We start from the raw sequence: 17076 nt of genomic DNA on the forward strand, positions 1-17076 counted from the left end.
AAATGATTATCCTCTGTAATAATGGCCCAGTTTTTATGCAAGATGTTTCTAATGAAATGATGGTCAATAGAAAATGTACATAAAAATCTGGTGCTAATATTCAACCCCTCTGTATATAACTCATTGCTACTAGGTATTTCGGAAGCTAAATTAAAAGACATACCTGACTCACCTAAAATGGGTTTAAAATGTCCCGAATGTCGCTTAAATACGACTTCTTCTTTAATTTCAATGATCAAACTTGGGGGATATAGATATTTATGGATATCTTAACATCTTGGCACCTAGACTGGCATCTTTTTTTGGTGCACCAAAAATACATAAGTCTATAGTGAATCCACAGTATAGACCCATTGTAGATGGTAGGGGATCTATTTTGGTGGCCTGTGCTAAATATGTGGATAGGATTCTCAAACCATTCATAGAAAGAGAAAAACAAATATGTAGGGATTCATGGAATTTTTTAGCTAACATCAACATGATTCCCTTTGATCCCAATTTTGTCCTATTAACAATTGATGTTAAGGACCTTTATACTGTTATTCCGCAACAATTGGGATTAGAGTGGGTGAGAGAATTCCTGGAAAATAGAAATGCTGGAGACAATATTATTTATATCACAGAGACCTTACTAGAATTGGTTTTAAAATATAATTTCTTTAGCTACAATGGTAGAATTTATCGTCAAACTTCTGGCGTGGCCATGGGTTCGCCATGTGGGGGGGCATTTGCAAAGTGTGTCATGGCCCATTGGGAGAACACACTGTTGTTTAATTAACCTCTTTTTAAGAAATATGTCGCCTGGTATAATAGGTACCAGGACGACATGTTTTTGTTATGGAAAGGTTACTTTTTCTCTAAAGGTCTTTCCTTTGTCCCAGATACACATATGAACTTGGTCAAAACTATCATCGACCTCAAATTGTTCGTGCGTAAGCTTAACCTCACTATTGTTTTAGGAAATAGTTCCACACTTACTAATCCTTTTAGAATAGCTAGTTTGTTTAATCCCCCCTAGTGGATAGCCTTAAAGTTTTTGAAAGAACCTGTGAGTTAGATCTTAGATCTCTAGCTTCTAATAGACCACAGGATAGAATCAGGAAGCTGGACATTAAAACTCACCAACGAGAGCTCCTTAAATTGTTGCAAGAGTGCAACATTCGGGTAATGAAACCCGATAAGGGGAGTGGTCTAATATTTATGGATCGACATAAATATGAGAATGATTTATCAGCACATTTAGACACTGGCCCTTACCAGGAGGTTAGTATAAATGAGGTGAACGTAGCCTATGGTAAAATAAGGGGCACAATAGAGGACTTATTTTTGGAAAGGTTTATCGATATAGATATTTATAGATATCTGAACATCTCGGCACCTAGATTGTCATCTTTTTTGGTGCACCAAAAATACATAAATCTATAGTAGATCCACCGTATAGACCCATTGTAGATGGTAGGGGATCTATTTTGGTGGCTTGTGCTAAATATGTGGATAGGATTCTTAAACCATTTATAGAAAGAGAAAAACAAATATGTAAGGATTCATGGAATTTTTTAGCCAATATCAACATGATCCCCTTTGATCCCAATTTTGTCCTATTAACAATTGATGTTAAAGACCTTTATACTGTTATCCCGCAACAATTGAGATTAGAGTGGGTGAGAGAATTCCTGGAAAATAGAAATGCTGGAGACAATATTATTTATATCACAGAGACCTTACTAGAATTGGTTTTAAAATATAATTTCTTTAGCTTCAATGGTAGAATTTATCGTCAAACTTCTGGCGTGGCCATGGGTTCGCCATGTGGGGGGGCATTTGCAAATTGTGTCATGGCCCATTAGGAGAACACACTTTTGTTTAATGAACCTCTTTTTAAGAAATATGTCGCCTGGTATACTAGGTACCAGGACAACATGTTTTTGTTATGGAAAGGTCCCTCTGAAATCATAATAAAATTCATTGAGGAAATGAAAAAACTTACATACTTCTTAGATTTTACATATGAAATCCCAGACAATAATATTAGCTTTTTGGACATAATGTTATGTAAGGATTATGCTAAAGCTAAATTTATTAGTAAAATTTATCAGAAGCCAACATACTCAAATGGGTTTCTTCATTTTAGTAGCTGTCACCCTTACCATCAAAAAAAGGCGGTGGTAAAAGGACAGATGGTAAGGGCAGCTAGAATGATTACTGATGATTCAGATTTTTCAGAAGAATGTGACAATTTGAGTAATATGTTTGAGAATAGGGGTTATCCCCCAAGTTTGATCATTGAAATTAAAGAAGAAGTCATATTTAAGCGACATTCAGGACATTTTAAACCCATTTTAGGTGAGTCAGGTATGTCTTTTAATTTAGCTTCCGAAATACCTAGTAGCAATGAGTTATATACAGAGGGGTTAAATATTAGCACCAGATTTCCATCATTTCATTAGAAACATCTTGCATAAAAACTGGGCCATTATTACAGAGGATAATCATTTATATCAATTATTGGGCCCTGAACCTAAAATCACATACAGGAAGGGTATGAATTACGTTATTTTGCACAGATTTCTTGATAATTTTATTGATTTCTCCTGACTTTTACGGACTTTTGCTTGGGTGTCTCTTTTCGTGAACCTTGTGCTTTAACAGTTTGTTCGTGGTCTTTTGGGATTTAGTGTGTATGTATAAAAGCAGCTCAGCACTGCTGTACACTGCTCTGTGCCGTGCAAACAAGCATTAAAATAAATCACATTCCACAACTACAGGGCAGCCTCTACACTACTGCATACATAGATTCAATATCTGTATTACTGTGATCTCCCTCGGCAGTGTGCCATGATTAATATGCATGGCGCACTGCCATTGGGCAACCGTGGCCGTGTACATGGATACATTCCATGTATGATCTACATGGAGGCTACATAGATTATATTGAATCCTGGGGTTTGTCTATATCCCTGCTAAGTTTTGATTTGTTCTAAATACTGTTGTTTTTATTTACCCTCTAAATCTAGCTTCCTATCTATGTTTTAGATATTAATTTGTCTTTGCTTTACCTCATCTGGTTGCTGTGTGTGTGTGTTTTTTATTTCTACCACCTTCTGCTCACTTCTATTTTTTTCATTCTCTCCCTTTCTTCCTCTTTTTCCATCATCTTCCTTGCCTGTTATTGCTTCCCCTCTACTACCTTGTAGTTGTTTTTTTTTCATTCTCTTCCTTACATCTCCTCCTTACATCACTTTGGCTGTTCTTCATTCCCCTTCTGCTCCCCTTCCTAGCGTTCCTTACCTGGCTGAACGCTGTGCATCATGATCTGCTCATACAGCATTTCCTATGATTTCACTTCTTTGATTGCACTAAAGCTTTTGCATACATCATTCATACTAGACTGCGTCTGACCACTTGGTTAGAAAAATTTTACCTCAGACATCATCCCTTTGCACCAGATGGTCATCCTTTCAGTCATTCTACTTGATCTTCTCTGCAGAGATCATTGCTATTATTCCTCTTTGTCCATTTTCCTGGGGTGACTACCAAACAAATTATTTTGATATCCAGTAGATTCACACAGTTGTCTCTTCTCATATTGATTTATAGTCACCTTGTGCTTCAGCCATACCTATAAAGTGTTGCTGATTTTCAGTGACATCCCCAAGTTTGCTCAAAATGCTCTTTCTTGTAGTGTTTATTTCATTACAGAACACAGAGGTTTACAGTAATTTATTAACACCAGATGTTACAGTTGCAAATGTCCTATTTATCATATATTGTGCATCCATATAAATACTCTTGTCTATTACTTTTTCAAAAGTGAGCAGTTATAGTATTTTATAATGCCCTTGATTAGGGGCCATTGGCATTGATTAGTTTTGGCTCTGTATCTGTTTTTAGAAATATCAGGTTGCAGACTACAGCTTCTACCCTCTCTACAATTACCTGGAGCGCCAGTCTTTACTACCCTTTCTTATCATTTCCCCCTCTTCAGTTATACAACAAGCTCAAATACTCTGTATATATAATGCACTTAGTGTTGATATATACTAGTGTATGTGACATTTTTAATGCAATTATTTATTATATGTTCACAATGCAATTGTTTTACAGAAATATATGACGTGTGACTCACATGCAATGGTGGAATTTTCTCTATAGACAATAATTGCTTTGATTACTATGTAATATCTATACAACCACTTATCTATAATTCTGTATGTTATCTGCTTGATCAGTCCAAGTTGTGGCTGAAAAAGGTCATTTTGACCTATGCAGTAAAAAAAAAATAGTAAATAAATAAATAATCTCCGTACTGTTTGATGTTGCGCCCATCCCAGCTCAGAGTGGTTTAGCGTGCAGGTCTTATCTTCCTTTTTCTTTCTAAAAATAGACATCCCTTCCACTATGATAAGCTTCGCATTTCACTCACTGCAGTGGCACACCAGAGTTCCCAGGGGCACATAGCTCTTGCCCCTCATGAAACTATGTGCCCTTTAAGTGCCCCAGTCCCTGGAGTAAAAATGTAACAAACATAAAGCCTCTGTTTTTCTTTTTAATACTATCAAACCAGTCCAACTTCAGTTACTAAAGGCTTTCAAAGTACAGTAATGGCTCTTGTTCATAAAGAGAGAGGCTTATGCTTGACTGCCACTCTACTGAAAAGTCTATCTCACCCGCTGGCTAAATTGTAGAGCTAATGAGAAATAGGCTCCCTAATGTGTGGCAATAGTTTAGCAAACATGTCTGTCTGACCTGCTACTGCTCATGAGAGTTGACACTTTTACCTGTTACCTTATATGGCAACATGCAATATCACATTCTGTTACTTTATTAATCTACTAGTCATTAAAAAAAATGCAACTTCTAAACTTTTATTACTACTGAAGTGTTTAAATCTTCCTCTGCTGTTTCATAATTGTCTTTTCCCTCACCAACTCACTCCACATGGCAACACCATCCTATGGAATCTGAACCCACATAAATCTTGAAGCAGGACTTGAAGACAAGGTGAAGCAGTGCAAATGGGGATACGAGTCTTAAAGCCATATCATTTCATCTATCGAAAGAAGTTCTAGAATAGTAATGTAAGTGATACATGATATGGCTTCAGTATGATAAATTATTGCCTTGCATTTTTTTTCTTTGTAACATCCACACACTTGCAGTCTTGTACTTTTCTTATCCTAGGGTGTTACACAGATGATAGAGCGTTTTGTATGTTGGTCTAAATGTGTCCTGGTTAGATATGCATTTTTGTTCAATTTAAAAGTTTTATAAATTGTACTAAAACTGAAACAAAATGTACAACTCTAGTGAGCACTTTCAGAATACAAACATAAGTCCATATTATGAAAGTGCTCATTAATGTTAATAATTTTGCCTTGTTTTTATTTGTAATTTCTTATTTTTTTTGCTTCTTGCATTGGTATAATTTCTCAATTGTATTGCAATGATAATGAGGTACAGTTAACTGACTCCTCTCTTGAGTTCCATGGTTCTCACTATAAGCAGTGGCGGATTTAGGCCTTGGCACAAGGGCAGGCGTCCCTCCCTTTTTAAACACTGTTTTTCCTTGAAATCAGAAAATGTACAACAAAAGCAGTAAATGTTTTCCATTTCATCCTGAGCTCCTTCATTTGTTTTCCTTAATGTTGAGTGCAATTGCACTTTGAAATGCAGTTGAAGGTGCCAGTCAGATGACCTGATCCCAAAATTCTAAATAGCTCCGCAACTATCTGAAATCTTGTTTAAGAAGGCACTTACTGAGAACACAGAAAGGAACGTATCACATGTCAGGGAGAATGGTGAAACAAAATGAGAGAAAAAAGCTTATTTAATTTAAATTAGCAGGAATTACTAATTTAGAAGAATGACTTCAAGTATCTCCAGACTGGTAGTACAGCCAAAGTCAGGAGTATTTGATCCTAGTTAGTGTGAGTAGTAGTTGTTAGGAGTGTAAGGTAACTTTTCTTTCTTACAAGTCTTGCTGCAGTACTCATCTGGAAAATGTATCGCCAAAGCCATTCACAGTTGACAGCGTACCATCTTTGGTAGTACTTTTCTTTTCAACCTGCATAATCTTTATTTTAAAAAAATTCTAAAATTAAACCATGAAAGTGTTAAAATGTAAATGCACCCACCAAATAAGGTACACTCTCAACTATGTGTGGCTTGCAGTGCATTTTTGGTGGTATATTTTCTGATGAACACTATACAGCATTGTTATGTTACTATTTATCCTTCTTTATAGATGTTTTTTTTATCAGTTTTCCCACTATCTTCTAATATTGTCTAAGCAGGATTTTAGTGAATTTAAGAACATTGTGATTATATGTATTACATGATTTATTTATTATTTTTGGTCGTCACCATTTTTAGTTGTATAATTTTATGTTTTATTTATTGTGAGTAAAGCCTTTATGTGTATTAGCATTGTTGCCTCACAGCAAAAGGTTCTCCTGTTCTATTCTCGGCTGGAGCACTTTCTATGCGGAGAAAGCATGTCCTCCCTGCGGTCAAATGACATCTAAAGATATGCAGGTAGGTGCGTGCATGAATGGGTGCACCTTCTTTGAAGGTTGGGCTTCGGGCTGACAACTCGGCACCGTAAAAATCCACTGCCAATCATGAGCAGACCGGAATTCCACTGTGGTGACCCCTAACCGGGAAAAGCCAAAAGACATTTCTCTTTTGAGATAATATGTTTTTAAATTTTAATGGAGAATATTATTATTTGAATGACCTGGGGTCATGTGATTCATTTAATTATTTTATATAAATAACTGTGTTTGAAGAGTATTATGGGATGAAAGCGTTCACTTTTTGCATGCAAACGATAAACTCTTTGGTTGTTTTTTATTTTAAATAAAGTGGTTAAACCTTTTTATCGGCACTACATTCCTAGCTGATTCCTTCATTCTGGACATTTGGTTACCAGAACAGAAGTGGTTGGAGTTTTGATTTACATTTTCTGATGAGCCTGTTATTTTTTTAGGAAGGAAAAGTTCTAAGTATTATAGCATGCACTGTTATGTTTTTTTCAGTGCGTGAATAATTGTTTTTATGTATATGGCATCTAAGAAAACTGTTACAACATATTTCAGAAATAGCAGCAGTATATGTGCTTGTATGTAGAGATAAGCTTGCGAATGCATAAATCAGTGTTTTGATAAATATAATAATACATCTGAAGGTTTGTTGGGCATTCTGCTGCTCATTCAGCAGTTATACTCTGTATCACTAAAAGCAAATGTTAAAGTTTTGAACAGAGTTAAGAAGTAGGGGCATGTTTATTTTAAACAGGAAGGCAGAGATTCCTTAAAATATAAGATGCAAAAAGTTAAAAACTATGGTCTGTGACTGAAGTTTGCTGTATGTTGTTTGCAGTAGCGATGATAGGCCACTGAAGATTATGGATCCAAGAAAGTAGTTGTTAGTGTTATATGAATGATGAATAAGAGGAACACTTTTTTTTAATTTAAGAAGTTTAAATATTAATTATGCAAATAAAGAATGCCTTTTTATTTTACTAGTTATTAGATTCATATGTGAATACTAGGCTAACTGCTCTGAAGAGCCATTTTAAGTCTAGCCACTAACCCAAGATCAAAATTACACCTCATTCCTTAAGCTTATGAGGTAAAGACCTTAACCATTATGCCAAACCCACTACTTAACCTGAACAAGTGTCCAGCAGTGGTGTTTCTTCTGGTATGATGGAAGAACATTTGTTACTTCCAATGGTTTGTAAAAAAGTTTGATGTTGTGGATGTAATGGGAAGGCTGTCTTTGAAATGTTTTAGCAGTATTCCTTTCCCTGTTACTATTTACCTTCAGGAGAAAAGTATACATGCTGCTATCCTTGTACAGGATAGGCTTTTATTTTTGACTTTGCAATGTCTATGTGTTGCTGGAAGCTTAGATGTTACAAATACCTATTTGTTAACCAAACAGATCCACTGGGCACACACATCCTTTTATGAGGTTAATCAGAGAGCAACGTCTGGTTAAGTTATTATTCATGGTCAGACAGTAGGTAAATGAGAGCTGAAGGAATCAAACCTTGTGCCCAAGAAACTACAGCCGACAGCCTTAACTCTCTGCACCAGCTACTAGGTTTGTTTGGTTCCTGGTAGCTGTAAATTATGTGGCAACTTTATGGAACAAAGGCTAGTGTGGGTTAATTACCCAAAGATCACTGTGTGTGTGTGTGTGTGTGTGTGTGTGTGTGTGTGTGTGTGTGTGTGTGTGTGTGTGTGTGTGCATGTGTGTGTGTATGTGTGTGTAACAAAGTTTTATTATATCAATTAAAAATTATAAAGTATTTGGAGGTATTTTAATACTTCTTTCTTTATGATAGAATGCAGTGTGCTAGCTCTGTAGCTCACTATACCATATTTATAAGCTATTATTGGAAGTTGGGGTATCTTTGTTGGAAATCTACTGATAAAGAGGGAGGCGAGTAGAAGTGGCAAACAGAGCCTGGTGGAATGTTTTTTATTACTGGGAAAGAGGATAAAGTGGTCATATCAATTTTTACTTTGAATCGTCTGTTGTTAATAATATCCTTGAAGCATTAGAAGACTTTATTACTTATACCAGTTCAAACTGTGGAATCCTGTAATAGAATAACCTGTCAGATTGAAGGTGTCTGTAAGGCTGATGAACACTGACCCCATCAAATCACTTTTATCTATATTTAACATGATGTGTTTACATTTAATATGGTTCTGTTAAGGTAAACAATGCAGTCCGAGTGCTTCCACATGAACAAAATCCACAATGACAGCTAGGAAGAAACACACATGTTTTGTTTATATTCAGTTAATTAGGAGCAAACTAACTTTTCAAGCATTTAACTTTTGCAGTTTTTCTTGAGCTGGTAAAATAGAGATTAGTCTAAAGTCATTGACACTGGCTGGTTTGCTGATCATGGGGGAATGTTTTGTTCGGGAGTGTTTGTGGCATGTGTTCTTAGTCTTTTGATAAAGAAGAGAAACTATTTTTTTTTATTTAAGGAGCTTATATGTTAATGATGCAAATAAAAATGACCATTTATTTTACTGGCTATCATTCAGCCTTTGTGAGTCTGCAAAAATTATGTTTCTTCTGGGGAGCTAGTGTGATGGAAGAACAATTATTATTTACAATGCTTTGTAAAGGGGTCTGAAGTTGGGGATGCAAAGGGAAGGCTGTCTTCTTAATGTGCTAGGAGCATTTCTTTCCCAGTAGTTGGGAAGGTAGTGAATGTAGTTTTAGAATTCATCAAGAAAGTTGTTGGGAGACAGTGTACACTCAGTACATTCTAAAATCATATTTTATGAGGGGTTTTATTTAATGCACAACAGGAGAAACAGTTCAATAGACTGTAGAATTTCTAGAATGTATTATAATATTTGGAGTTCTTGCAGGTGAATGGTTTTGTAACACCTGATGGCTATTTTTGGCTAGGTATCTTATCAGTAAAAATTTGTCTCTAATCTCTGTGTTTTGGGATTGTTTCCACTACTCAAAGCTATGTTCAGTTCAGTGGAATCTTTGATGATTCATCCAAAAGTTTGTGTCTGGTTTATGTTTAATGTTGCATAACACTGAAGTAGATTGTGAGTTACAGCTCTCTGTGAAACAATACAATGGTTGCATTTGTTTTTGTACATTGCTTATAAATAAAGTGAGTGCATGTTTTTGGGAGTTTTTTTCACAACACATACTTCATTAATTTACTGTGTTGTTTTTAATTAAGTCGACTTATTTATTTTCACAGAAATCATTATTTATTTACTTACACTTATTATGGTATTTCTGTGGTAATGTTACCTTCAGTGGAACTCTTTGCTAGGTTATTATGATGCATATGTAAGCTATACTAGTACTTAAGGTGACTGTGACTTGGCATTTATTTATATTTGTTTTCCAGGGTAGTGCAGTGATCTCCACAGACCTTTCCTCTAGGCATGGTAACAAAACATCTTTTCCAGGCATGGCTCCAAACAACTAATACAGTTTGTAAATTTGCTGTATCATGGACAGGAATTACCTACTTCCAGTACCACAACCACAACATAGTGATGTTGAACTGAATGTATACTGCTGTCTTTTCATACGTGCTGTCAGAACACCTTAAGGTGATCATTCCACAGCCCCCCACCCCCAAAGAGTTTCAAAAGAACCCTACTGTCCTCTAGTTTCCACACCATACCCCACCTGGAACACTTTCTAGAGTGCGCCCCCAACTTTTGCAAATTCCTGGACCCACCACTGATGAATCCTAGGACTTAACACTTTACAAAGAATAATTAACTGTGCCCTTGGCTCATCTATATATTATAAAAAAACATGAAAATGTGCACTAAAGGTTCTGAATACATCTGCATGTACATGGCCTGCTGAGACTTTATAGCAAATCCACCAATTCCAGATGCATTGCAGAACATTTTTCTTAATGCTAAGCAGGTGTGTGTCAGAGAAAAAAATCATAATTTATTACTGGCTTAGAGACATTTACCTTGTTTAGTACTACACTAAACCTCTGTGGAGAGACAGAGAGAGAGAAAGAAAGACAACAATAGATTGAGCACTCATGCCATTTGGAAGTACGATGTGTTACTGCTGCAGGTTATTTGGAGAGATATTCTTGTGTTTTTGTGCCCTTCAGTTGCTGAGACAGTCAGAAAGGTATAAAATTTAGAAATTCAATTTATAGTTTTTTGTTTTCACTTACATAAGACTGAGTCTTTGTCACATTTACCCTGTGAGGAGTACGGCCAATAATGCTATGCATTAAAGTATTGTAGTTATTATCATTCAGGAAATGCATGTCTGTGCAGTACCTGCTATTCTGTTAACTTTTAGGGTGACTCAGAGTTGTGTGACACATAATTCCCTGAACTGTTAAAGAACTGTTTCCTGTAGCAGGTCAACAGTAAGAGATTTGATCCATTGTACCTCCATTGGTTTACTATGTAACTTTGAGCAAGTCACTTAACCAGGCAGTGATCCCAGGTCACCATTTTAAAAGGTCACTTTGCTAATTGAGTTCACGTGGTTAACAAATAGATAAAATTCAGAATATATTTAATTAAACTGTGTACATTTCTGGACCTCTCCCTACCTCTATTATTTGTTGCTTTGTCCAGAATTCTTAAGCAAAGAAGTTGAGAAGTATTTTTTTCTGCTCCTTGTAAAATGCGTGGCTTTCTGGCAACTTGTTTTGGATTGCAGTCACCACATAATAATGAGAGGCATGTGAGTCTCATTCTTGACATCCCTTAGAAAATACTGTTAACGCAAAGCATTGCATACTAGTAACTTTCTACATATTTATGAAATATTTAAAATTTGTTTCTGCTTTTTGGGTCATTCTCTTTCTTTCTCAAGTTAACTTGATATGGCAAAGGGCACACTTCTGACTTCAGTGATCTGATATACATTTCTGGGCCATTATTAATGTATTTATGCATTCACTTGATCTCGAGCAGGTATTTGTCTGTAAGTGATGATTGTGCTTGTTTGGTATGCAGAAACACTTAGTTCTGTTTGCTCTGCTTTGTTGCCTGTTCTGTGTTGTCTGTGCATTTCTAAGGCCAGGTCTCATGGGGGTGTGGGGGGGGGGCTCAGATATTTCATTGTCTGTAAAGAGGAGAATTTAAGAAGAGAAGAACTCAAACAGTTCTTGTCTCATTACTTCCTCTGGGATTCCCAGAATTCTAAGGTTAGTTCTCCTTGGTCTCCTCTCTTAGTTGTCCAAGTTATTTTCATGTTTTCTTCTTCCTTTTCTGGCAAACTCAGCTTGCCCATGCATGTTGCCAATTGATACTCAGTCTTTTGGACTTTTTTTGAATTGCTTTTCTTTCCTGTTTTTCTTTTCCATTGCGCATTGCCATTTCTCAACATTTTCAGGAAATCTGTGTACCGCTTTAATTATAGTTGGGATTTTTTCCAAAATATGTAACTATATTTTGTGCTTTTGTTGAGCCAATATGTTCCCTTGCTGGCTGTCCAGAAATGTTTATACTATTCTTCTGATATTAATGCTTTTTCCTTAACATATTTTAAAATCCTTTACGGATAACTTAGAACTCTGGTTCAAGTGGCCATCTTGTTGAGACAATGATATTATACCTTATTAAATGGCTAATCATTCTCTCATGACATCTGGTATACATTAAAATGATAAAATGTGTATCTCTTCCAAATAATCTAATGTAATCAAAATGTTTAGTATTAGTACATGATGTGGTCAGCTACTGTGCTTTAAGAATGAGAAAGAACTCAGTCAGATGCCTTTGTTTTATTATTAAAATATTTGTGTTTAGAAAATCCATGTGATTCAAATACAGCTGCAATGGTTCCATTTGTACAGACCTGCCTTAAAAATAATTGGTATGTAACATTACCACTAAAGCTAATGGCTGTGTGTAATACTCTTTATTACATCAGCACATCTCATTTTAAAACATCAAAAGAAGCGGAATACTGTTACTTTTATATGGTTAAGCACAGCTGAGTATAAATTCAGTGTGTGCAACTGCTGTACTTGACTATATAGCCCATTTCCATCTGCAGGTACTCCAAGGCTCTGCACTTCTTCATTCACCTCTGCAACAGTATTTTGGCTTCCTTGTAATACTTTAAGGGGAACCACCTAATTACAATGCCCATTAAATGTGGTTTTAGATCAACTTTGGCTGGAAACAGGAAATTGCCTTAATATTATAGGGTCATAGGATGATACTAGGGTATTGGCCAGAGGCCCTTATAAGCCTAGCCAAGAATTTTGCCCATGTTCTCACAAACCTGTTTCCCCTGTCCAACAGGGACACAGGTGGGATCGAAGGGGTGTACTTTCTGTTTCCCATCCAGTGATCCAGGTTCCTCTTAAAGAGGGCTAGAGAGGTACTCTGCTTGACATGGAGAGTGAGTCTTTTCCACAGATGGGAGAGTCTTTGGGGCACAAATCTATCCCACCAACAAGTTCTATTAATGTCACAGACCAGGTTGAGGCTTTGTGTGTGGGTTGTGCGACTGGAGTTTGACTTATGGATATGCAGCAACTCCATCAAGGCTGGGTCTGAGATGGCCTTGTATGCCAGACACAGGTCAGCTCTGAGCAGTTTGTATGAGACTGAGTAGAGGGACAGGGTTTTTAGCCTATCTGTATAGGATAGGTGTTTCTGATCCTAAATTTTCCTCATCAGGAACTTCTGTGGTCTCTCCAGCTGCTGCATGTGCTTGGCAAGACACATACCAAAGGGAGCATTGTACTCGATAATGGGTCTGATAAGGGAGGAGTTCAAGGATGTTATGACCTCCTTGTTCCTGGATGAAATACCCTTATTTATTAGGTGGGCTATGTAGAAAGCCTTTCGTACAATGGAGGCAAGGTGGTGGTCAAAAGTCAGGTTGCTATCAACCTGAGTGCCCAAGTCCCTCTCAACTAATTGTGTGCTTAGTAGAGTGTTATTAATGTGATAATTAGTGGGGAGGCCATTTTCCCTAAAAGGGATATTGATGCATTTCTTGGCATTTAGTTTGAGGCCATGCTTCTGGCACAATTCATTAGTTTGGGTAGGACCCTTTTAAATGATGTTCACATCACTAGGGAAATTTAAGATACCACCCAGCTTGCAGCCATCTGCAAACTTGGTTAGCCACAAACCACTGATTTTGTCTTGCACCTCAGAAAAGTATATCCCAAACAGCAGAGGCCCCTAGACTGATCCTTGGGGTACACTGCTTGTTAGGGTTCTACTACTAGAGGAGGCTTCCCCTATTTTGATGGAGTGGGTTCTATCAGTGAGCCAGTTCGCTACCCATCTGATAACATATGGATTTATGCCTAGCTGAGGAGTGTGGGGAATAGTGTTGAAGGCTTTGGCTAGGTCAAGATAGGCAGTGTGCACCGTCTTACCCTCATCATTGGCTTTGGTGACTGTTTCGAAGAAGTCAACCAACTTTAACAGGCATGGTCTCCTGTTAATCTCCCTTTGACAAAACCCAACTATGTGGGGTCAAGCATTTGGAGGCTGCCAATGTTCTTATTTATAAGGTCCATGATAATGCATTCCATGGCCTTGCAGATCAGGCTAGTTAGGCCGATGGGCCTATAATTGTCTAGGTCAGTGGACGCTCTACCTTTGTGTAGAGTGATGACAGTGACTGTCCTCCATTCGGCTGGGATGAAACTGTTGCTCAGGCTTTGGTTGAATAGGGTGACTAATGGAGCTGAAAGCTCATGCCTTAGTTCATGCAGGATACAGCTAGGATTATTGTTGAGTCCCATGGAGGCTGTACGTTTTGCCTTTGAGAAGGCATTAAAGACCTGCTCCCTGTTGATGAGGAGAGGGGGGCAGGTGCAGGGGATGTTCTGGTTTACTGATGAGGGAGACAGGAGGTGAACCTATCTACCAGCAGGTTGGCTATATCTACGGCATTTTTGTATGTGGTGTTATTGACCACCAGTTCAGAGCAGATGTAGGTGTTACCATTGAGATTGCAGATGTATGTGAAGAAGGCCTTGTGACTGTCATTAGTAGATGTGGCCAATTTGGACTCAAAGTTAGCCTTAGAGGATTTCACCAGTGACCTTATTTACTTGTTCAGATAAGGGAAAGATTGCTTCCAACTTGACACCTGCTCCTTCTTGGTCCTGGAGAGCAATTTTTTCCTTTAATTGTAGAGTTTATTTATTGCTGCTCTCCACCAGACAGGTTTACTTCCTTGGAGAAGATGATTTGGTCCTGTCAGGTATTGCTGAGTCCATACAGCTATGTAGGTGCTCATATAGTTTTTTGGTATAGGCTTGAACATTTATGCTAGTTCCAGCTGAAGGGATGGTGGCTGTGAAGCTGCTTATACCCACTTTCAGGAGATTGTAGTTAGCTTTTTAAAAGTTTTTTTGTTTGACCCTGACAAGGGGGGGGGGGTTCAGGAGAGATAGTGACTTTGAAAGTGCACAAATGTCAGCATACTCCATGGCAAGCAATGCTTACAATAAGTGAAGTGCAGTTTCATGCTAAGACTCCTAGCATTTAGCAGCATAATCTTTAAATTTCATTTAGAAGAATTTTTCATGTTGGTAATTTTGTGCTCATGACTTTGCCTAAAAAAGGAACTATGGGGAAGCAAGAGCCTTTGCCAGAAGCCTGAAGCCCAGTGGAGATGGATGAAGGCCATCTCTGGCAAAGCATCATGGTCTGTCAGTCATATCCTCCTAGGCTGTCAGGTACTGGATCCCCTTGGAATGACACCAGAAACTAAGCCAATTGTTAAAGTCAATCATTTTCTGTTTGTATTGAGGCACTATTCAGACTGCGGTGGTGGTGCTGCGGTAGTGTTGTCGCCTCACAGTTAGACGCTGCCCATTTGATTCTCAGTTAGAGCGTCTTCTGTGTGGCGACATGCGTGAATAGATGTTCCTTCACTGAAGGTTGTGCATTAGGCCTGGCAAGCCAGCACATAAAACTCTACTGCCAATCATTAGCAGACCGGAGTTCTGCTGTGGTGAACCCTAACTGGGAAAAGCCGAAAGACAGAAACATTGAGGCACCATTCTGGGTGATGGTAGGATGCCGCTTAAGGCTCGAAACATACCTGGCTGGAACACAGCTGAATCATATCTCTCTTCATATAGTCCAGAGAGGTACATCTCAAGTCATTCACACCAACATGGACTATGACAAAGTCATAAAAGTACCTGTTGTTAAGAGTGTGTAAGTGATATGGCAAATTCTAGCACCTGAGATGCAACTTACCGTGACTTTCTCCTTGTCTAGCCTGGTGAGGAGCACATCTGTGTGTCTCATGATAGAGTCTCCTATGGCTAATATGTTGGGTTTGTGGCTGGGCCTTTGAGTCTGTGAGACACAGGCATGTGTACTATGTGTGATGCTTGGTGTGTGAGTTGTATTGTGCATGTCCATTTTTGCTTCGGATGTGTCTTTTGTTTCAGTATGTTTTTGTTGAGAACCTCTGCATATGGAGGAGTGTGTTTTACAGGTGTGGGTGGTGTTAATGGTGTGGTGATAATACTGTTTGCACAGGCAACCTTCTCAGTGCCAGATGTACTGGCTTGTGACTGAGACAGCAAGGATTCTAGATTCTTAATGTAATTGCATCTCTCACATATTGTGTTCCTAGGTGGTAGTAGTAGAGGGTTGTCCGTATACATAAGGCAGTTGCTACACTGTCTAAGAATGCCCATAACAACCAGACTAGCAGGAAAAAACATAGAAAATTATCTGTCCATGCTTGTTAGAATCTGTGGAAGAGAGCTCAGGGATAGTAGAATGGGTACTATCTAAGGAAAGTACCTATAGGTGTGAGTAAGGCTGGATAAAATCAATACAGTAGCTGCAAGCAAGGTTCTCACTTACACAGGAGCACTGCTAAGGGAAAAAATGCAGCTGAGATACCTTGCAAAAGATTAAAACGCAACACAGAAGTGAAGCAAACCTGTGCAAACGTGGGGTTTAAATACTGCAAAAATGAAAGTAAAATAGAAACACTAGAATTGAACAATCAGCCCTTGTCCCTGAGCTCTTAGCTCAACACCCTATGCCAGACCAGTTCCAACCAGTTCACCTACTCCCACTAAGTGCAGGCAGGCCCCGCCCAACACAAGATGGCATAGCAGGAAACACAGGAATCACAGAACAGATTTGGATATAGCAAAACCTGTAGCCCGACTATGCTAAAAATATTTAAACTCTGTTTAGGTTGATTTAACACAAGAGAAGAGATACACACTTAGATATAACAGTAGCAAACAAGAACAAACTGATTTAAACAAATTAACTAACTGACCTATAAAAAAAGCTCAAAACTGAGAACCGATCCAGTAACTTTCAATCAGACAAGTTGTAACTGCACAGTCCTGCAATAGGGTCAGGGGAACCCTCCCCTAAAAATTATGGTCTGGATTAGTGCTCAAGTTATACAAATAGAGCTAGATTCAACAGGTCAGAAAGAAACAGTTCAAATAAGCAGGCACAATAAGCCTTCAACAAGTATTTCCCAATTCAGAAAGGCAGAATCTACCCTCATCTCTCACATGAGTGTAGACAATAAACCTTCTTAATGTAA

Source organism: Protopterus annectens, chromosome 6.part0 (genome assembly GCF_019279795.1).
Source record: "Protopterus annectens isolate FY-2018-M chromosome 6.part0, PAN1.0, whole genome shotgun sequence".
NCBI classification, from domain to species: Eukaryota; Metazoa; Chordata; order Ceratodontiformes; family Protopteridae; genus Protopterus; species Protopterus annectens.